General features: G+C 29.1%; 2 long non-coding RNA genes across 2 annotated transcripts in view; both read right to left on the minus strand.

The window, feature by feature from the left end:
• LOC127732997 (uncharacterized) overlaps window positions 1-24,269 on the minus strand; it is a 53,049-nt gene extending 28,780 nt beyond the window's left edge. The window contains exons 1-10 of the long non-coding RNA XR_007996549.1: window positions 24,195-24,269; window positions 23,843-23,918; window positions 23,466-23,535; window positions 22,952-23,019; window positions 21,512-21,587; window positions 21,126-21,205; window positions 20,754-20,829; window positions 20,387-20,462; window positions 7,182-7,258; window positions 6,801-6,876 (exon numbers count right to left, since the gene is read on the minus strand). This is a non-coding gene — a long non-coding RNA (uncharacterized LOC127732997). The remainder of the gene's footprint in view (window positions 1-6,800; window positions 6,877-7,181; window positions 7,259-20,386; window positions 20,463-20,753; window positions 20,830-21,125; window positions 21,206-21,511; window positions 21,588-22,951; window positions 23,020-23,465; window positions 23,536-23,842; window positions 23,919-24,194) is intronic.
• LOC127733011 (uncharacterized) lies at window positions 13,130-13,964 on the minus strand. The gene is made up of 3 exons (XR_007996567.1): window positions 13,897-13,964; window positions 13,520-13,595; window positions 13,130-13,212 (listed from the first exon to the last, which is right to left on the minus strand). It is a non-coding gene; the product is annotated as an uncharacterized LOC127733011 (long non-coding RNA).
• Window positions 24,270-24,581: the final 312 nt, after the last annotated feature.

Here is a 24,581-nt window from a genome sequence, read left to right on the forward strand (position 1 = left end):
GGGGCAGCAACCCAACAACGGCTTGTCTGATTCATCTGAAAATTTCAGGGCAGATAGATCTTAACCTGATAAACATTTTTATCCACGTCAGATTTGTTCTAAATGCTTTAGTTTCAGAGATATAAGCCAAAAACTGCATTTTACCCCTATGTTCTATTTTTAGCCATGTCGGCCATCTTGGTTGGCAGGCGGGGTCATCGGACACATTTTTTAAACAAGATACCCTAGTGATGATTGTGGCCAAGTTTGGTTAAATTTTGCCCAGTAGTTTCAGGAGGAGATTTTTGTATGAACAGACGACGACGACTACGGACGCCAAGTGATAAGAAAAACTCACCTGGCCAAAACCAAAGGGGCCAGGCGAGCTAATAAACCTAGTTTAAAGAAAAAAATTGTAATGAATAAATACTTACATGTGACTAATCCTAATGTGCTATCTACAATGAAACCACCTTCATTGTCGAAGAGTGTAACATATTTAGGCTGTATCTGTAATAAAAAGAAAAATTGTAAATTAGTTTCAGCTTTAAATAGGGAATATTTGCTGTTGCAATCAATTCAGAAATTAATGTGATGCATGTTTTATGCCAAATCTTAAATTGGAGACTAGTCTAGAATATCTACAATTACTTAACTTTTACAGTAAATATTTGAATAAAAGAAGTGTTCGACAAATTTGTAATAAAATTTCAAATTGTTGTTCAAGGGGAAAACTGATTTTTGTTACCCAACACTTATAAAAAGAGATAAAAGTACAATTATAATGACAAAATACCTACATGATACAAATCTTCGTGTGCTATATACCATGAAAGCATCTTCATTGTCTAGGAGTGTAACATATTTAGGCTGTATCTATAACAAAAACAAATCATCAATTAGTATCAACTTCAAATAGAGACTATTGGCTGTTGCAATTAATTCAAAATTAATATGATGCATTTTTTATGACAAATCCTAATTTGAAGACAAGTATATAAACAATTTCTATACATTATCATTAATATAATCTTCATAAGAGTATAAATTGGAATAAAAGAAATTTCAAATCAAATCTAATTTAAGCTGCTGTTCCAGGGAAAACTGATTTTTGTTACCTGCAAACCATATAAACATAGTTTAAAGTACAATTAAAAATACCAAATACCTACATGCTACGTATCCAGATGTGCGATCAATCTACCATGAAACCATCTTCATTGTCTAGGAGTGTAACATATTTAGGCTGTATCTATAACAAAACCAAATCATCAATTAGTATCAGCTTCAAATAGAGACTATTGGCTGTTGCAACAATTATAAAATAAATGTCACTCATATTTTATGTTAAATCCTAAATTGGACACAAGAATATTTACAATTACTACACATTCATGTTAAAATTTACTTCACTAGATTATAAATTTGAACAAAAGAAATATGTACACTAATTTGAAATAAAATGTTATTTAAGCTGTTGTTCCAGGGAAAACTGATATTTATTACCCAACACATATAAACATAGTCTAAAGTACAATTGTAATGACTAAATACCTACACGTTAAACATCCTAATGTGCCATCTACCATGAAACCATCTTCATTGTGTGGGAGTGGAACATATCTGGACTGTATCTATTACAAAAGAAAAAATATAAATTAGCATCAGCTTCAGATAGAGAATATCTAATGGCTGTTGAAAAAATTAAAAAATTAATGTGATTCATGTTTTATGTCAAATCTTAAATTACGGACACTTAATTTACAATTACTCTTTCGTTCTTATTAAAATATACCACATTTGAAATTCGAATAAAAGATATTTTAGACCAATTTGTAATAAAATTTTAAGCTATTGTTTCAGTAAAAACAGATTTTTATTGACTTCCAAATATTAACATAGTTTTAAGTACAATTGTAATGACCAAATACTTACATGTTGACTCTTCCTATCTGCCATGAATCCATCTTCTCTGTCTAGGAGTGCAACATATTTAGATGTATCTTTAACAAAAACTATAAATTAATATCAGCTTGAAATACAGACTATTTGCTGTTGCAATTTTTTCAGAATTTAATCTTTTGCATGTTGGACAAGAATATTTATAATTACTATACATTCCATTAAGAATATATTTCATTAGAGTATATATTTGAAGAAAAATTTTTTTGAGACCAAAGTTTCAAATTGGTTGATAATGAAATAGAGCCAGACAAAAAACTAAATACATTTTACCATAAACACAAGTTTTCATCATACTATGTAATAGCGCCCATTAAATTCATCAATGTTATATCAAAATCTGAAGTTTGCTCATGAGGTCTGCTTTTACGAGACCCATTTTAACATAAAGCATCTTTTTGTCAAACTGTTCAGGAAAAAACGGATTTTTATTACCTAACAAACATAAACATAGTTTTAAGAACAATTGTAATGACCAAATACCTACATGTGCAACATCCTAATGTGTGAAAGCATCTTTCATGGTATAGGAGTGTTACATATTTAGGCTGTATAATCTGTAACAAAAACAATAATTATTAATTAGTTTCTGCTTTAAATCCAGACTTTTTGCTGTTGCAATCAATTCAGAAAATAATGTGATGCATGTTTTATGTGAAATCCCAAATTAGAGAAAAGTATATAATTACAATTACTATACATTCTTATTAAAATATTCAGCATTAGAGTATAAATTTGAATGAAAGAAATTTTAGACCAATTTGTTAAAAAGCTTCAATCTGTTGTTTCAGGAAAAAACTGATTTTTATTACCTAACAAGTATAAATATAGTTTTAAGGAAAATTGTAATGACCAAATACCTACATGTGACTTATCCTAATGTGCATCTGCAATGGAAGCATCTTTCATGGTATAGGAGTCTTACATATTTAGGCTGTATCTGTAATGAAAACAAAAAAATATACATTTATATCAGCTTTCAATCAAGACTATTTGCTGTTGCAATCAATTTAGAAATTAATGTGATGCATGTTGTATGTCAAATCCTTAATTGGAGACAAGAATTTTTACAATCACTTTACATTCTTATTAAAATATATCTCATTACAGTGAATATTTCAATAAATGAAATGTAGGACCAATTTGTAATAAAATTTCAAGCTGTTGTTCCAGGAAAAACTGATTTTTATTACCTACCAAATATAAACATAGTTTTAAGAACAATTGTTATGAATAAATACATACATGTGACTAATCCTAATGTGCTATCTGCAATGGAAGCATCTTTCATGGTATAGGAGTCTTACATATTTAGGCTGTATCTGTTAACAAAAACAAATATTTTAAATTAGTTTCAGCTTCAAAATCAAAGCAATTTGCTGTTGCAATCAATTCAGAAATTAATGTTATGCATGTTTGATGTCAAATCCTAAATTGGAGACATATATTTACAATAACTATACATTCTTATTAAAATATACTTCATTAGGATATAAATAGGAATAAAAGAAATTTTAGACCAATTTGTTATAAAGCTTCAATCTGTTGTTTCAGTGAAAACTGATTTTTAATGCCTAACAAATACTAGAGGCTTCAAGGAGCCTGTGTTGCTCATCTGATATTTTTATTTATAATTGATGCATGAAATAATGCAACCGTTATACATTTGCTTTAGTTTCAGAGATATAAGTCAAAAACTGCATTTCCCCCTAAGTTCTACTTTTAGCCATGTCTGACATGTTGGTTGGCAGGCAGGGTCATCGGACACATTTTTTAAAACTTGATACCCGAGTGATGATTGTGGCCAAGTTTGGTTAAATGTGTCTCAGTTGTTTCAGGAGAGAAGATTTTTGTAAAAGACTACAAAAATTTACGAATAATTGTTAAATTTGACTTTAAAGGGCAATAACTCCTTATGGGGTCAATTGACCATATTGGTCATGTTGACTTATTTGTAGATCTGCCTTTGCTGAACATTATTGCTGTTTACAGTTTATCTCTATCTATTATAATATTCAAAAAAACTGCAAAATTTCCTTAAAATTACTAATTCAGGGGCAGCAACCCAACAACGGCTTGTCTGATTCATCTGAAAATTTCAGGGCAGATAGATCTTAACCTGATAAACATTTTTACCCACGTCAGATTTGTTCTAATTGCTTTAGTTTCAGAGATATAAGCCAAAAACTGCATTTTACCCCTATGTTCTATTTTTAGCCATGTCGGCCATCTTGGTTGGCAGGCAGGATCATCGGACACATTTTTTAAACAAGATACCCTAGTGATGATTGTGGCCAAGTTTGGTTAAATTTTGCCCAGTAGTTTCAGGAGGAGATTTTTGTATGAACAGACGACGACGACTACGGACGCCAAGTGATGAGAAAAACTCACCTGGCCAAAACCAAAGGGGCCAGGCGAGCTAATAAACCTAGTTTAAAGAAAAAAATTGTAATGAATAAATACTTACATGTGACTAATCCTAATGTGCTATCTACAATGAAACCACCTTCATTGTCGAAGAGTGTAACATATTTAGGCTGTATCTGTAATAAAAAGAAAAATTGTAAATTAGTTTCAGCTTTAAATAGGGAATATTTGCTGTTGCAATCAATTCAGAAATTAATGTGATGCATGTTTTATGCCAAATCTTAAATTGGAGACTAGTCTAGAATATCTACAATTACTTAACTTTTACAGTAAATATTTGAATAAAAGAAGTGTTCGACAAATTTGTAATAAAATTTCAAATTGTTGTTCAAGGGGAAAACTGATTTTTGTTACCCAACACATATAAAAAGAGATAAAAGTACAATTATAATGACAAAATACCTACATGATACAAATCTTCGTGTGCTATATACCATGAAAGCATCTTCATTGTCTAGGAGTGTAACATATTTAGGCTGTATCTATAACAAAAACAAATCATCAATTAGTATCAACTTCAAATAGAGACTATTGGCTGTTGCAATTAATTCAAAATTAATATGATGCATTTTTTATGACAAATCCTAATTTGAAGACAAGTATATAAACAATTTCTATACATTATCATTAATATAATCTTCATAAGAGTATAAATTTGAATAAAAGAAATTTCAAATCAAATCTAATTTAAGCTGCTGTTCCAGGGAAAACTGATTTTTGTTACCTGCAAACCATATAAACATAGTTTAAAGTACAATTAAAAATACCAAATACCTACATGCTACGTATCCAGATGTGCGATCAATCTACCATGAAACCATCTTCATTGTCTAGGAGTGTAACATATTTAGGCTGTATCTATAACAAAACCAAATCATCAATTAGTATCAGCTTCAAATGGAGACTATTGGCTGTTGCAACAATTATAAAATAAATGTCACTCATATTTTATGTTAAATCCTAAATTGGACACAAGAATATTTACAATTACTACACATTCATGTTAAAATTTACTTCACTAGATTATAAATTTGAACAAAAGAAATATGTACACTAATTTGAAATAAAATGTTATTTAAGCTGTTGTTCCAGGGAAAACTGATATTTATTACCCAACACATATAAACATAGTCTAAAGTACAATTGTAATGACTAAATACCTACACGTTAAACATCCTAATGTGCCATCTACCATGAAACCATCTTCATTGTGTGGGAGTGGAACATATCTGGGCTGTATCTATTACAAAAGAAAAAATATAAATTAGCATCAGCTTCAGATAGAGAATATTTAATGGCTGTTGAAAAAATTAAAAAATTAATGTGATTCATGTTTTATGTCAAATCTTAAATTACGGACACTTAATTTACAATTACTCTTTCGTTCTTATTAAAATATACCACATTTGAAATTCGAATAAAAGATATTTTAGACCAATTTGTAATAAAATTTTAAGCTATTGTTTCAGTAAAAACAGATTTTTATTGACTTCCAAATATTAACATAGTTTTAAGTACAATTGTAATGACCAAATACTTACATGTTGACTCTTCCTATCTGCCATGAATCCATCTTCTCTGTCTAGGAGTGCAACATATTTAGATGTATCTTTAACAAAAACTATAAATTAATATCAGCTTGAAATACAGACTATTTGCTGTTGCAATTTTTTCAGAATTTAATCTTTTGCATGTTGGACAAGAATATTTATAATTACTATACATTCCATTAAGAATATATTTCATTAGAGTATATATTTGAAGAAAAATTTTTTTGAGACCAAAGTTTCAAATTGGTTGATAATGAAATAGAGCCAGACAAAAAACTAAATACATTTTACCATAAACACAAGTTTTCATCATACTATGTAATAGCGCCCATTAAATTCATCAATGTTATATCAAAATCTGAAGTTTGCTCATGAGGTCTGCTTTTACGAGACCCATTTTAACATAAAGCATCTTTTTGTCAAACTGTTCAGGAAAAAACGGATTTTTATTACCTAACAAACATAAACATAGTTTTAAGAACAATTGTAATGACCAAATACCTACATGTGCAACATCCTAATGTGTGAAAGCATCTTTCATGGTATAGGAGTGTTACATATTTAGGCTGTATAATCTGTAACAAAAACAATAATTATTAATTAGTTTCTGCTTTAAATCCAGACTTTTTGCTGTTGCAATCAATTCAGAAAATAATGTGATGCATGTTTTATGTTAAATCCCAAATTAGAGAAAAGTATATAATTACAATTACTATACATTCTTATTAAAATATTCAGCATTAGAGTATAAATTTGAATGAAAGAAATTTTAGACCAATTTGTTAAAAAGCTTCAATCTGTTGTTTCAGGAAAAAACTGATTTTTATTACCTACCAAGTATAATTATAGTTTTAAGGAAAATTGTAATGACCAAATACCTACATGTGACTTATCCTAATGTGCATCTGCAATGGAAGCATCTTTCATGGTATAGGAGTCTTACATATTTAGGCTGTATCTGTAATGAAAACAAAAAAATATACATTTATATCAGCTTTCAATCAAGACTATTTGCTGTTGCAATCAATTTAGAAATTAATGTGATGCATGTTGTATGTCAAATCCTTAATTGGAGACAAGAATTTTTACAATCACTTTACATTCTTATTAAAATATATCTCATTACAGTGAATATTTCAATAAATGAAATGTAGGACCAATTTGTAATAAAATTTCAAGCTGTTGTTCCAGGAAAAACTGATTTTTATTACCTAACAAATATAAACATAGTTTTAAGAACAATTGTTATGAATAAATACATACATGTGACTAATCCTAATGTGCTATCTGCAATGGAAGCATCTTTCATGGTATAGGAGTCTTACATATTTAGGCTGTATCTGTTAACAAAAACAAATATTTTAAATTAGTTTCAGCTTCAAAATCAAAGCAATTTGCTGTTGCAATCAATTCAGAAATTAATGTTATGCATGTTTGATGTCAAATCCTAAATTGGAGACGTATATTTACAATAACTATACATTCTTATTAAAATATACTTCATTAGGATATAAATAGGAATAAAAGAAATTTTAGACCAATTTGTTATAAAGATTCAATCTGTTGTTTCAGTGAAAACTGATTTTTAATGCCTAACAAATACTAGAGGCTTCAAGGAGCCTGTGTTGCTCATCTGATATTTTTATTTATAATTGATGCATGAAATAATGCAACCGTTATACATTTGCTTTAGTTTCAGAGATATAAGTCAAAAACTGCATTTTCCCCCTAAGTTCTACTTTTAGCCATGTCTGACATGTTGGTTGGCAGGCAGGGTCATCGGACACATTTTTTAAAACTTGATACCCCAGTGATGATTGTGGCCAAGTTTGGTTAAATTTGTCTCAGTTGTTTCAGGAGAGAAGATTTTTGTAAAAGACTACAAAAATTTACGAATAATTGTTAAATTTGACTTTAAAGGGCAATAACTCCTTATGGGGTCAATTGACCATATTGGTCATGTTGACTTATTTGTAGATCTGCCTTTGCTGAACATTATTGCTGTTTACAGTTTATCTCTATCTATTATAATATTCAAAAAAACTGCAAAATTTCCTTAAAATTACTAATTCAGGGGCAGCAACCCAACAACGGCTTGTCTGATTCATCTGAAAATTTCAGGGCAGATAGATCTTAACCTGATAAACATTTTTATCCACGTCAGATTTGTTCTAAATGCTTTAGTTTCAGAGATATAAGCCAAAAACTGCATTTTACCCCTATGTTCTATTTTTAGCCATGTCGGCCATCTTGGTTGGCAGGCGGGGTCATCGGACACATTTTTTAAACAAGATACCCTAGTGATGATTGTGGCCAAGTTTGGTTAAATTTTGCCCAGTAGTTTCAGGAGGAGATTTTTGTATGAACAGACGACGACGACTACGGACGCCAAAGTGATGAGAAAAACTCACCTGGCCAAAACCAAAGGGGCCAGGCGAGCTAATAAACCTAGTTTAAAGAAAAAAATTGTAATGAATAAATACTTACATGTGACTAATCCTAATGTGCTATCTACAATGAAACCACCTTCATTGTCGAAGAGTGTAACATATTTAGGCTGTATCTGTAATAAAAAGAAAAATTGTAAATTAGTTTCAGCTTTAAATAGGGAATATTTGCTGTTGCAATCAATTCAGAAATTAATGTGATGCATGTTTTATGCCAAATCTTAAATTGGAGACTAGTCTAGAATATCTACAATTACTTAACTTATTACAGTAAATATTTGAATAAAAGAAGTGTTCGACAAATTTGTAATAAAATTTCAAATTGTTGTTCAAGGGGAAAACTGATTTTTGTTACCCAACACATATAAAAAGAGATAAAAGTACAATTATAATGACAAAATACCTACATGATACAAATCTTCGTGTGCTATATACCATGAAAGCATCTTCATTGTCTAGGAGTGTAACATATTTAGGCTGTATCTATAACAAAAACAAATCATCAATTAGTATCAACTTCAAATAGAGACTATTGGCTGTTGCAATTAATTCAAAATTAATATGATGCATTTTTTATGACAAATCCTAATTTGAAGACAAGTATATAAACAATTTCTATACATTATCATTAATATAATCTTCATAAGAGTATAAATTTGAATAAAAGAAATTTCAAATCAAATCTAATTTAAGCTGCTGTTCCAGGGAAAACTGATTTTTGTTACCTGCAAACCATATAAACATAGTTTAAAGTACAATTAAAAATACCAAATACCTACATGCTACGTATCCAGATGTGCGATCAATCTACCATGAAACCATCTTCATTGTCTAGGAGTGTAACATATTTAGGCTGTATCTATAACAAAACCAAATCATCAATTAGTATCAGCTTCAAATGGAGACTATTGGCTGTTGCAACAATTATAAAATAAATGTCACTCATATTTTATGTTAAATCCTAAATTGGACACAAGAATATTTACAATTACTACACATTCATGTTAAAATTTACTTCACTAGATTATAAATTTGAACAAAAGAAATATGTACACTAATTTGAAATAAAATGTTATTTAAGCTGTTGTTCCAGGGAAAACTGATATTTATTACCCAACACATATAAACATAGTCTAAAGTACAATTGTAATGACTAAATACCTACACGTTAAACATCCTAATGTGCCATCTACCATGAAACCATCTTCATTGTGTGGGAGTGGAACATATCTGGGCTGTATCTATTACAAAAGAAAAAATATAAATTAGCATCAGCTTCAGATAGAGAATATTTAATGGCTGTTGAAAAAATTAAAAAATTAATGTGATTCATGTTTTATGTCAAATCTTAAATTACGGACACTTAATTTACAATTACTCTTTCGTTCTTATTAAAATATACCACATTTGAAATTCGAATAAAAGATATTTTAGACCAATTTGTAATAAAATTTTAAGCTATTGTTTCAGTAAAAACAGATTTTTATTGACTTCCAAATATTAACATAGTTTTAAGTACAATTGTAATGACCAAATACTTACATGTTGACTCTTCCTATCTGCCATGAATCCATCTTCTCTGTCTAGGAGTGCAACATATTTAGATGTATCTTTAACAAAAACTATAAATTAATATCAGCTTGAAATACAGACTATTTGCTGTTGCAATTTTTTCAGAATTTAATCTTTTGCATGTTGGACAAGAATATTTATAATTACTATACATTCCATTAAGAATATATTTCATTAGAGTATATATTTGAAGAAAAATTTTTTTGAGACCAAAGTTTCAAATTGGTTGATAATGAAATAGAGCCAGACAAAAAACTAAATACATTTTACCATAAACACAAGTTTTCATCATACTATGTAATAGCGCCCATTAAATTCATCAATGTTATATCAAAATCTGAAGTTTGCTCATGAGGTCTGCTTTTACGAGACCCATTTTAACATAAAGCATCTTTTTGTCAAACTGTTCAGGAAAAAACGGATTTTTATTACCTAACAAACATAAACATAGTTTTAAGAACAATTGTAATGACCAAATACCTACATGTGCAACATCCTAATGTGTGAAAGCATCTTTCATGGTATAGGAGTGTTACATATTTAGGCTGTATAATCTGTAACAAAAACAATAATTATTAATTAGTTTCTGCTTTAAATCCAGACTTTTTGCTGTTGCAATCAATTCAGAAAATAATGTGATGCATGTTTTATGTTAAATCCCAAATTAGAGAAAAGTATATAATTACAATTACTATACATTCTTATTAAAATATTCAGCATTAGAGTATAAATTTGAATGAAAGAAATTTTAGACCAATTTGTTAAAAAGCTTCAATCTGTTGTTTCAGGAAAAAACTGATTTTTATTACCTACCAAGTATAATTATAGTTTTAAGGAAAATTGTAATGACCAAATACCTACATGTGACTTATCCTAATGTGCATCTGCAATGGAAGCATCTTTCATGGTATAGGAGTCTTACATATTTAGGCTGTATCTGTAATGAAAACAAAAAAATATACATTTATATCAGCTTTCAATCAAGACTATTTGCTGTTGCAATCAATTTAGAAATTAATGTGATGCATGTTGTATGTCAAATCCTTAATTGGAGACAAGAATTTTTACAATCACTTTACATTCTTATTAAAATATATCTCATTACAGTGAATATTTCAATAAATGAAATGTAGGACCAATTTGTAATAAAATTTCAAGCTGTTGTTCCAGGAAAAACTGATTTTTATTACCTAACAAATATAAACATAGTTTTAAGAACAATTGTTATGAATAAATACATACATGTGACTAATCCTAATGTGCTATCTGCAATGGAAGCATCTTTCATGGTATAGGAGTACATATTTAGGCTGTATCTGTTAACAAAAACAAATATTTTAAATTAGTTTCAGCTTCAAAATCAAAGCAATTTGCTGTTGCAATCAATTCAGAAATTAATGTTATGCATGTTTGATGTCAAATCCTAAATTGGAGACGTATATTTACAATAACTATACATTCTTATTAAAATATACTTCATTAGGATATAAATAGGAATAAAAGAAATTTTAGACCAATTTGTTATAAAGATTCAATCTGTTGTTTCAGTGAAAACTGATTTTTAATGCCTAACAAATACTAGAGGCTTCAAGGAGCCTGTGTTGCTCATCTGATATTTTTATTTATAATTGATGCATGAAATAATGCAACCGTTATACATTTGCTTTAGTTTCAGAGATATAAGTCAAAAACTGCATTTTCCCCCTAAGTTCTACTTTTAGCCATGTCTGACATGTTGGTTGGCAGGCAGGGTCATCGGACACATTTTTTAAAACTTGATACCCGAGTGATGATTGTGGCCAAGTTTGGTTAAATTTGTCTCAGTTGTTTCAGGAGAGAAGATTTTTGTAAAAGACTACAAAAATTTACGAATAATTGTTAAATTTGACTTTAAAGGGCAATAACTCCTTATGGGGTCAATTGACCATATTGGTCATGTTGACTTATTTGTAGATCTGCCTTTGCTGAACATTATTGCTGTTTACAGTTTATCTCTATCTATTATAATATTCAAAAAAACTTCAAAATTTCCTTAAAATTACTAATTCAGGGGCAGCAACCCAACAACGGCTTGTCTGATTCATCTGAAAATTTCAGGGCAGATAGATCTTAACCTGATAAACATTTTTATCCACGTCAGATTTGTTCTAAATGCTTTAGTTTCAGAGATATAAGCCAAAAACTGCATTTTACCCCTATGTTCTATTTTTAGCCATGTCGGCCATCTTGGTTGGCAGGCGGGGTCATCGGACACATTTTTTAAACAAGATACCCTAGTGATGATTGTGGCCAAGTTTGGTTAAATTTTGCCCAGTAGTTTCAGGAGGAGATTTTTGTATGAACAGACGACGACGACTACGGACGCCAAAGTGATGAGAAAAACTCACCTGGCCAAAACCAAAGGGGCCAGGCGAGCTAATAAACCTAGTTTAAAGAAAAAAATTGTAATGAATAAATACTTACATGTGACTAATCCTAATGTGCTATCTACAATGAAACCACCTTCATTGTCGAAGAGTGTAACATATTTAGGCTGTATCTGTAATAAAAAGAAAAATTGTAAATTAGTTTCAGCTTTAAATAGGGAATATTTGCTGTTGCAATCAATTCAGAAATTAATGTGATGCATGTTTTATGCCAAATCTTAAATTGGAGACTAGTCTAGAATATCTACAATTACTTAACTTATTACAGTAAATATTTGAATAAAAGAAGTGTTCGACAAATTTGTAATAAAATTTCAAATTGTTGTTCAAGGGGAAAACTGATTTTTGTTACCCAACACATATAAAAAGAGATAAAAGTACAATTATAATGACAAAATACCTACATGATACAAATCTTCGTGTGCTATATACCATGAAAGCATCTTCATTGTCTAGGAGTGTAACATATTTAGGCTGTATCTATAACAAAAACAAATCATCAATTAGTATCAACTTCAAATAGAGACTATTGGCTGTTGCAATTAATTCAAAATTAATATGATGCATTTTTTATGACAAATCCTAATTTGAAGACAAGTATATAAACAATTTCTATACATTATCATTAATATAATCTTCATAAGAGTATAAATTTGAATAAAAGAAATTTCAAATCAAATCTAATTAAAGCTGCTGTTCCAGGGAAAACTGATTTTTGTTACCTGCAAACCATATAAACATAGTTTAAAGTACAATTAAAAATACCTACATGCTACGTATCCAGATGTGCGATCAATCTACCATGAAACCATCTTCATTGTCTAGGAGTGTAACATATTTAGGCTGTATCTATAACAAAACCAAATCATCAATTAGTATCAGCTTCAAATAGAGACTATTGGCTGTTGCAATAATTATAAAATAAATGTCACTCATATTTTATGTTAAATCCTAAATTGGACACAAGAATATTTACAATTACTACACATTCATGTTAAAATTTACTTCACTAGATTATAAATTTGAACAAAAGAAATATGTACACTAATTTGAAATAAAATGTTATTTAAGCTGTTGTTCCAGGGAAAACTGATATTTATTACCCAACACATATAAACATAAGTCTAAAGTACAATTGTAATGACTAAATACCTACACGTTAAACATCCTAATGTGCCATCTACCATGAAACCATCTTCATTGTGTGGGAGTGGAACATATCTGGGCTGTATCTATTACAAAAGAAAAAATATAAATTAGCATCAGCTTCAGATAGAGAATATTTAATGGCTGTTGAAAAAATTAAAAAATTAATGTGATTCATGTTTTATGTCAAATCTTAAATTACGGACACTTAATTTACAATTACTCTTTCGTTCTTATTAAAATATACCACATTTGAAATTCGAATAAAAGATATTTTAGACCAATTTGTAATAAAATTTTAAGCTATTGTTTCAGTAAAAACAGATTTTTATTGACTTCCAAATATTAACATAGTTTTAAGTACAATTGTAATGACCAAATACTAACATGTTGACTCTTCCTATCTGCCATGAATCCATCTTCTCTGTCTAGGAGTGCAACATATTTAGATGTATCTTTAACAAAAACTATAAATTAATATCAGCTTGAAATACAGACTATTTGCTGTTGCAATTTTTTCAGAATTTAATCTTTTGCATGTTGGACAAGAATATTTATAATTACTATACATTCCATTAAGAATATATTTCATTAGAGTATATATTTGAAGAAAAAATTTTTTGAGACCAAAGTTTCAAATTGGTTGATAATGAAATAGAGCCAGACAAAAAACTAAATACATTTTACCATAAACACAAGTTTTCATCATACTATGTAATAGCGCCCATTAAATTCATCAATGTTATATCAAAATCTGAAGTTTGCTCATGAGGTCTGCTTTTACGAGACCCATTTTAACATAAAGCATCTTTTTGTCAAACTGTTCAGGAAAAAACGGATTTTTATTACCTAACAAACATAAACATAGTTTTAAGAACAATTGTAATGACCAAATACCTACATGTGCAACATCCTAATGTGTGAAAGCATCTTTCATGGTATAGGAGTGTTACATATTTAGGCTGTATAATCTGTAACAAAAACAATAATTATTAATTAGTTTCTGCTTTAAATCCAGACTTTTTGCTGTTGCAATCAATTCAGAAAATAATGTGATGCATGTTTTATGTTAAATCCCAAATTAGAGAAAAGTATATAATTACAATTACTATACATTCTTATTAAAATATTCAGCATTAGAGTATAAATTTGAATGAAAGAAATTTTAGACCAATTTGTTAAAAAGCTTCAATCTGTTGTTTCAGGAAAAAACTGATTTTTATTACCTACCAAGTATAATTATAGTTTTAAGGAAAATTGTAATGACCAAATACCTACATGTGACTTATCCTAATGTGCATCTGCAATGGAAGCATCTTTCATGGTATAGGAGTCTTACATATTTAGGCTGTATCTGTAATGAAAACAAAAAAATATACATTTATATCAGCTTTCAATCAAGACTATTTGCTGTTGCAATCAATTTAGAAATTAATGTGATGCATGTTGTATGTCAAATCCTTAATTGGAGACAAGAATTTTTACAATCACTTTACATTCTTATTAAAATATATCTCATTACAGTGAATATTTCAATAAATGAAATGTAGGACCAATTTGTAATAAAATTTCAAGCTGTTGTTCCAGGAAAAACTGATTTTTGTTACCTAACAAATATAAACATAGTTTTAAGAACAATTGTTATGAATAAATACATACATGTGACTAATCCTAATGTGCTATCTGCAATGGAAGCATCTTTCATGGTATAGGAGTCTTACATATTTAGGCTGTATCTGTTAACAAAAACAAATATTTTAAATTAGTTTCAGCTTCAAAATCAAAGCAATTTGCTGTTGCAATCAATTCAGAAATTAATGTTATGCATGTTTGATGTCAAATCCTAAATTGGAGACGTATATTTACAATAACTATACATTCTTATTAAAATATACTTCATTAGGATATAAATAGGAATAAAAGAAATTTTAGACCAATTTGTTATAAAGATTCAATCTGTTGTTTCAGTGAAAACTGATTTTTAATGCCTAACAAATACTAGAGGCTTCAAGGAGCCTGTGTTGCTCATCTGATATTTTTATTTATAATTGATGCATGAAATAATGCAACCGTTATACATTTGCTTTAGTTTCAGAGATATAAGTCAAAAACTGCATTTTCCCCCTAAGTTCTACTTTTAGCCATGTCTGACATGTTGGTTGGCAGGCAGGGTCATCGGACACATTTTTTAAAACTTGATACCCGAGTGATGATTGTGGCCAAGTTTGGTTAAATTTGTCTCAGTTGTTTCAGGAGAGAAGATTTTTGTAAAAGACTACAAAAATTTACGAATAATTGTTAAATTTGACTTTAAAGGGCAATAACTCCTTATGGGGTCAATTGACCATATTGGTCATGTTGACTTATTTGTAGATCTGCCTTTGCTGAACATTATTGCTGTTTACAGTTTATCTCTATCTATTATAATATTCAAAAAAACTTCAAAATTTCCTTAAAATTACTAATTCAGGGGCAGCAACCCAACAACGGCTTGTCTGATTCATCTGAAAATTTCAGGGCAGATAGATCTTAACCTGATAAACATTTTTATCCACGTCAGATTTGTTCTAAATGCTTTAGTTTCAGAGATATAAGCCAAAAACTGCATTTTACCCCTATGTTCTATTTTTAGCCATGTCGGCCATCTTGGTTGGCAGGCGGGGTCATCGGACACATTTTTTAAACAAGATACCCTAGTGATGATTGTGGCCAAGTTTGGTTAAATTTTGCCCAGTAGTTTCAGGAGGAGATTTTTGTATGAACAGACGACGACGACTACGGACGCCAAAGTGATGAGAAAAACTCACCTGGCCAAAACCAAAGGGGCCAGGCGAGCTAATAAACCTAGTTTAAAGAAAAAAATTGTAATGAATAAATACTTACATGTGACTAATCCTAATGTGCTATCTACAATGAAACCACCTTCATTGTCGAAGAGTGTAACATATTTAGGCTGTATCTGTAATAAAAAGAAAAATTGTAAATTAGTTTCAGCTTTAAATAGGGAATATTTGCTGTTGCAATCAATTCAGAAATTAATGTGATGCATGTTTTATGCCAAATCTTAAATTGGAGACTAGTCTAGAATATCTACAATTACTTAACTTATTACAGTAAATATTTGAATAAAAGAAGTGTTCGACAAATTTGTAATAAAATTTCAAATTGTTGTTCAAGGGGAAAACTGATTTTTGTTACCCAACACATATAAAAAGAGATAAAAGTACAATTATAATGACAAAATACCTACATGATACAAATCTTCGTGTGCTATATACCATGAAAGCATCTTCATTGTCTAGGAGTGTAACATATTTAGGCTGTATCTATAACAAAAACAAATCATCAATTAGTATCAACTTCAAATAGACACTATTGGCTGTTGCAATTAATTCAAAATTAATATGATGCATTTTTTATGACAAATCCTAATTTGAAGACAAGTATATAAACAATTTCTATACATTATCATTAATATAATCTTCATAAGAGTATAAATTTGAATAAAAGAAATTTCAAATCAAATCTAATTAAAGCTGCTGTTCCAGGGAAAACTGATTTTTGTTACCTGCAAACCATATAAACATAGTTTAAAGTACAATTAAAAATACCTACATGCTACGTATCCAGATGTGCGATCAATCTACCATGAAACCATCTTCATTGTCTAGGAGTGTAACATATTTAGGCTGTATCTATAACAAAACCAAATCATCAATTAGTATCAGCTTCAAATAGAGACTATTGGCTGTTGCAATAATTATAAAATAAATGTCACTCATATTTTATGTTAAATCCTAAATTGGACACAAGAATATTTACAATTACTACACATTCATGTTAAAATTTACTTCACTAGATTATAAATTTGAACAAAAGAAATATGTACACTAATTTGAAATAAAATGTTATTTAAGCTGTTGTTCCAGGGAAAACTGATATTTATTACCCAACACATATAAACATAAGTCTAAAGTACAATTGTAATGACTAAATACCTACACGTTAAACATCCTAATGTGCCATCTACCATGAAACCATCTTCATTGTGTGGGAGTGGAACATATCTGGGCTGTATCTATTACAAAAGAAAAAATATAAATTAGCATCAGCTTCAGATAGAGAATATTTAATGGCTGTTGAAAAAATTAAAAAATTAATGTGATTCATGTTTTATGTCAAATCTTAAATTACGGACACTTAATTTACAATTACTCTTTCGTTCTTATTAAAATATACCACATTTGAAATTCGAATAAAAGATATTTTAGACCAATTTGTAATAAAATTTTAAGCTATTGTTTCAGTAAAAACAGATTTTTATTGACTTCCAAATATTAACATAGTTTTAAGTACAATTGTAATGACCAAATACTTACATGTTGACTCTTCCTATCTGCCATGAATCCATCTTCTCTGTCTAGGAGTGCAACATATTTAGATGTATCTTTAACAAAAACTATAAATTAATATCAGCTTGAAATACAGACTATTTGCTGTTGCAATTTTTTCAGAATTTAATCTTTTGCATGTTGGACAAGAATATTTATAATTACTATACATTCCATTAAGAATATATTTCATTAGAGTATATATTTGAAGAAAAATTTTTTTGAGACCAAAGTTTCAAATTGGTTGATAATGAAATAGAGCCAGACAAAAAACTTAAATACATTTTACCATAAACACAAGTTTTCATCATACTATGTAATAGCGCCCATTAAATTCATCAATGTTATATCAAAATCTGAAGTTTGCTCATGAGGTCTGCTTTTACGAGACCCATTTTAACATAAAGCATCTTTTTGTCAAACTGTTCAGGAAAAAACGGATTTTTATTACCTAACAAACATAAACATAGTTTTAAGAACAATTGTAATGACCAAATACCTACATGTGCAACATCCTAATGTGTGAAAGCATCTTTCATGGTATAGGAGTGTTACATATTTAGGCTGTATAATCTGTAACAAAAACAATAATTATTAATTAGTTTCTGCTTTAAATCCAGACTTTTTGCTGTTGCAATCAATTCAGAAAATAATGTGATGCATGTTTTATGTTAAATCCCAAATTAGAGAAAAGTATATAATTACAATTACTATACATTCTTATTAAAATATTCAGCATTAGAGTATAAATTTGAATGAAAGAAATTTTAGACCAATTTGTTAAAAAGCTTCAATCTGTGGTTTCAGGAAAAAACTGATTTTTATTACCTAACAAGTATAAATATAGTTTTAAGGAAAATTGTAATGACCAAATACCTACATGTGACTTATCCTAATGTGCATCTGCAATGGAAGCATCTTTCATGGTATAGGAGTCTTACATATTTAGGCTGTATCTGTAATGAAAACAAAAAAATATACATTTATATCAGCTTTCAATCAAGACTATTTGCTGTTGCAATCAATTTAGAAATTAATGTGATGCATGTTGTATGTCAAATCCTTAATTGGAGACAAGACTTTTTACAATCACTTTACATTCTTATTAAAATATATCTCATTACAGTGAATATTTCAATAAATGAAATGTAGGACCAATTTGTAATAAAATTTCAAGCTGTTGTTCCAGGAAAAACTGATTTTTATTACCTAACAAATATAAACATAGTTTTAAGAACAATTGTTATGAATAAATACATACATGTGACTAATCCTAATGTGCTATCTGCAATGGAAGCATCTTTCATGGTATAGGAGTCTTACATATTTAGGCTGTATCTGTTAACAAAAACAAATATTTTAAATTAGTTTCAGCTTCAAAATCAAAGCAATTTGCTGTTGCAATCAATTCAGAAATTAATGTTATGCATGTTTGATGTCAAATCCTAAATTGGAGACGTATATTTACAATAACTATACATTCTTATTAAAATATACTTCATTAGGATATAAATAGGAATAAAAGAAATTTTAGACCAATTTGTTATAAAGCTTCAATCTGTTGTTTCAGTGAAAACTGATTTTTAATGCCTAACAAATACTAGAGGCTTCAAGGAGCCTGTGTTGCTCATCTGATATTTTTATTTACAATTGATGCATGAAATAATGCAACCTTTATACATTTGCTTTAGTTTCAGAGATATAAGTCAAAAACTGCATTTTCCCCCTAAGTTCTACTTTTAGCCATGTCTGACATGTTGGTTGGCAGGCAGGGTCATCGGACACATTTTTTAAAACTAGATACCCCAGTGATGATTGTGGCCAAGTTTGGTTAAATTTGTCTCAGTTGTTTCAGGAGAGAAGATTTTTGTAAAAGACTACAAAAATTTACGAATAATTGTTAAATTTGACTTTAAAGGGCAATAACTCCTTATGGGGTCAATTGACCATATTGGTCATGTTGACTTATTTGTAGATCTGCCTTTGCTGAACATTATTGCTGTTTACAGTTTATCTCTATCTATTATAATATTCAAGATAACAAAAAAACTGCAAAATTTCCTTAAAATTACTAATTCAGGGGCAGCAACCCAACAACGGCTTGTCTGATTCATCTGAAAATTTCAGGGCAGATAGATCTTAACCTGATAAACATTTTTACCCACGTCAGATTTGTTCTAATTGCTTTAGTTTCAGTGATTAAAGCCAAAAACTGCATTTTACCCCTATGTTCTATTTTTAGCCATGTCGGCCATCTTGGTTGGCAGGCGGGGTCATCGGACACATTTTTTAAACCAGATACCCTAGTGATGATTGTGGCCAAGTTTGGTTAAATTTTGCGCAGTAGTTTCAGGAGATTTTTGTATGAATGGACGATGACGACGGACGCCAAGTGATGAGAAAAGCTCACCTGGCCAAAACCAAAGGGGCCAGGTGAGCTAATAAACCTAGTTTAAAAAAAAAAATTGTAATGAATAAATACTTACATGTGACTAATCCTAATGTGCTATCTACAATGAAACCATCTTCATTGTCGAAGAGTGTAACATATTTAGGCTGTATCTGTAATAAAAAGAAAAATTGTAAATTAGTTTCAGCTTTAAATAGGGAATATTTGCTGTTGCAATCAATTCAGAAATTAATGTGATGCATGTTTTATGCCAAATCTTAAATTGGAGACTAGTCTAGAATATCTACAATTACTTAACTTATTACAGTAAATATTTGAATAAAAGAAATGTTCGCCAAATTTGTAATAAAATTTCAAATTGTTGTTCAAGGGGAAAACTGATTTTTGTTACCCAACACATATAAAAAGAGATAAAAGTACAATTATAATGACAAAATACCTACATGATACAAATCTTCGTGTGCTATATACCATGAAAGCATCTTCATTGTCTAGGAGTGTAACATATTTAGGCTGTATCTATAACAAAAACAAATCATCAATTAGTATCAACTTCAAATAGACACTATTGGCTGTTGCAATTAATTTAAAATTAATATGATGCATTTTTTATGATAAATCCTAATTTGAAGACAAGTATATAAACAATTTCTATACATTATCATTAATATAATCTTCATAAGAGTATAAATTTGAATAAAAGAAATTTCAAATCAAATCTAATTAAAGCAGCTGTTCCAGGGAAAACTGATTTTTGTTACCTGCAAACCATATAAACATAGTTTAAAGTACAATTAAAAATACCAAATACCTACATGCTACGTATCCAGATGTGTGATCAATCTACCATGAAACCATCTTCATTGTCTAGGAGTGTAACATATTTAGGCTGTATCTATAACAAAACCAAATCATCAATTAGTATCAGCTTCAAATAGAGACTATTGGCTGTTGCAACAATTATAAAATAAATGTCACTCATATTTTATGTTAAATCCCAAATTGGACACAAGAATATTTACAATTACTACACATTCATGTTAAAATTTACTTCACTAGATTATAAATTTGAACAAAAGAAATATGTACACTAATTTGAAATAAAATGTTATTTAAGCTGTTGTTCCAGGGAAAACTGATATTTATTACCCAACACATATAAACATAGTCTAAAGTACAATTGTAATGACTAAATACCTACACGTTAAACATCCTAATGTGCCATCTACCATGAAACCATCTTCATTGTGTGGGAGTGGAACATATCTGGGCTGTATCTATTACAAAAGAAAAAATATAAATTAGCATCAGCTTCAGATAGAGAATATTTAATGGATGTTGAAAAAATTAAAAAATTCGTAAGGGTTCCGCGGAACCCAGTGTCTCGCCTACTTCTGCTGTTAATCACAGGCTCAACAAAAATGAGGAAAAAAATTAATAAAAATATTCCTCTCTATACTATCTTTTGATTGTAAGTAGCTTCTGTCCAAGTTTGGTAAAAATCCAGGATAGTTTATGAATCTAATAAATGTTTTAAAATAAAAACTTAAACTGCAGACTGTTATGTAATGTTAACTGGAAGAAAAACTAAGTCCATTTATAAGTAAAATACGGAAAAAATGGAACAAAATTTTAACAAAATTTCATTTTAGATACTAGCTTTTAATCATAAACAAGCTTCTGTCTAAGTTTGGTACAAATCCAGGATAGTTTAAGAAAGTTGTTAAAATTTAAAAAACTTTAACCACAGAGTGAATGTAATGTTAACTGGCAGAAAAACTAAGTCCATTTATAAGTAAAATATGAAAAAAATGGAATTCTTTTTTTACAAAATTTACTTCTGGATACTATCTTATGATCACAAACAAGCTTCTTTCCAAGTTTGGTACAAATCCAGGATAGTTTAAGAAAGTTATTAAAATTTCAAAAACTTTAACCACAGAGTGAATGTAATGTTTCCTGGCAGAAAAACTAAGTCCATTTATAAGTAAAATACGGAAAAAATGGAATTTTTTTTTTACAAAATTTACTTCTGGATACTATCTTATGATCACAAACAAGCTTCTTTCCAAGTTTGGTACAAATCCAGGATAGTTTAAGAAAGTTATTAAAATTTCAAAAACTTTAACCACAGAGTGAATGTAATGTTTCCTGGCAGAAAAACTAAGTCCATTTATAAGTAAAATACGGTAAAAATGGAATTTTTTTTTTACAAAATTTACTTTTGAATATTATCTTATGATCATAAACAAGCTTCTGTCCAAGTTTGGTAGAAATCCAGGGTAGTTTAAGAAAGTTATTAAAATTTCAAAAACTTTAACCACAGAGTGAATATTTGTGGACGCCGCCGACGACGCCGACGGAATGTAGGATCGCTATGTCTCGCTTTTTCGACAAAAGTCGAAGGCTCGACAAAAATTAATGTGATTCATGTTTTATGTCAAATCTTAAATTACGGACACTTAATTTACAATTACTCTTTCGTTCTTATTAAAATATACCACATTTGAAATTCGAATAAAAGATATTTTAGACCAATTTGTAATAAAATTTTAAGCTATTGTTTCAGTAAAAACAGATTTTTATTGACTTCCAAATATTAACATAGTTTTAAGTACAATTGTAATGACCAAATACTAACATGTTGACTCTTCCTATCTGCCATGAATCCATCTTCTCTGTCTAGGAGTGCAACATATTTAGATGTATCTTTAACAAAAACTATAAATTAATATCAGCTTTAAATACAGACTATTTGCTGTTGCAATTTTTTCAGAATTTAATCTTTTGCATGTTGGACAAGAATATTTATAATTACTATACATTCCATTAAGAATATATTTCATTAGAGTATATATTTGAAGAAAAAATTTTTTGAGACCAAAGTTTCAAATTGGTTGATAATGAAATAGAGCCAGACAAAAAACTAAATACATTTTACCATAAACACAAGTTTTCATCATACTATGTAATAGCGCCCATTAAATTCATCAATGTTATATCAAAATCTGAAGTTTGCTCATGAGGTCTGCTTTTACGAGACCCATTTTAACATAAAGCATCTTTTTGTCAAACTGTTCAGGAAAAAATGGATTTTTATTACCTCACAAACATAAACATAGTTTTAAGAACAATTGTAATGACCAAATACCTACATGTGCAACATCCTAATGTGTGAAAGCATCTTTCATGGTATAGGAGTGTTACATATTTAGGCTGTATAATCTGTAACAAAAACAATAATTATTAATTAGTTTCTGCTTTAAATCCAGACTTTTTGCTGTTGCAATCAATTCAGAAAATAATGTGATGCATGTTTTATGTTAAATCCCAAATTAGAGAAAAGTATATAATTACAATTACTATACATTCTTATTAAAATATTCAGCATTAGAGTATAAATTTGAATGAAAGAAATTTTAGACCAATTTGTTAAAAAGCTTCAATCTGTTGTTTCAGGAAAAAACTGATTTTTATTACCTAACAAGTATAAATATAGTTTTAAGGAAAATTGTAATGACCAAATACCTACATGTGACTTATCCTAATGTGCATCTGCAATGGAAGCATCTTTCATGGTATAGGAGTCTTACATAATTAGGCTGTATCTGTAATGAAAACAAAAAAATATACATTTATATCAGCTTTCAATCAAGACTATTTGCTGTTGCAATGAATTTAGAAATTAATGTGATGCATGTTGTATGTCAAATCACTATACATTCTTATTAAAATATATCTCATTACAGTGAATATTTCAATAAATGAAATGTAGGACCAATTTGTAATAAAATTTCAAGCTGTTGTTCCAGGAAAAACTGATTTTTATTACCTAACAAATATAAACATAGTTTTAAGAACAATTGTTATGAATAAATACATACATGTGACTAATCCTAATGTGCTATCTGCAATGGAAGCATCTTTCATGGTATAGGAGTCTTACATATTTAGGCTGTATCTGTTAACAAAAACAAATATTTTAAATTAGTTTCAGCTTCAAAATCAAAGCAATTTGCTGTTGCAATCAATTCAGAAATTAATGTTATGCATGTTTGATGTCAAATCCTAAATTGGAGACGTATATTTACAATAACTATACATTCTTATTAAAATATACTTCATTAGGATATAAATAGGAATAAAAGAAATTTTAGACCGATTTGTTATATAGATTCAATCTGTTGTTTTAGTGAAAACTGATTTTTAATGCCTAACAAATACTAGAGGCTTCAAGGAGCCTGTGTTGCTCATCTGATATTTTTATTTAC

Source organism: Mytilus californianus, unplaced genomic scaffold, assembly GCF_021869535.1.
Source record: "Mytilus californianus isolate M0D057914Y unplaced genomic scaffold, xbMytCali1.0.p SCAF_3, whole genome shotgun sequence".
In the NCBI taxonomy this organism is placed as follows: Eukaryota; Metazoa; Mollusca; class Bivalvia; order Mytilida; family Mytilidae; genus Mytilus; species Mytilus californianus.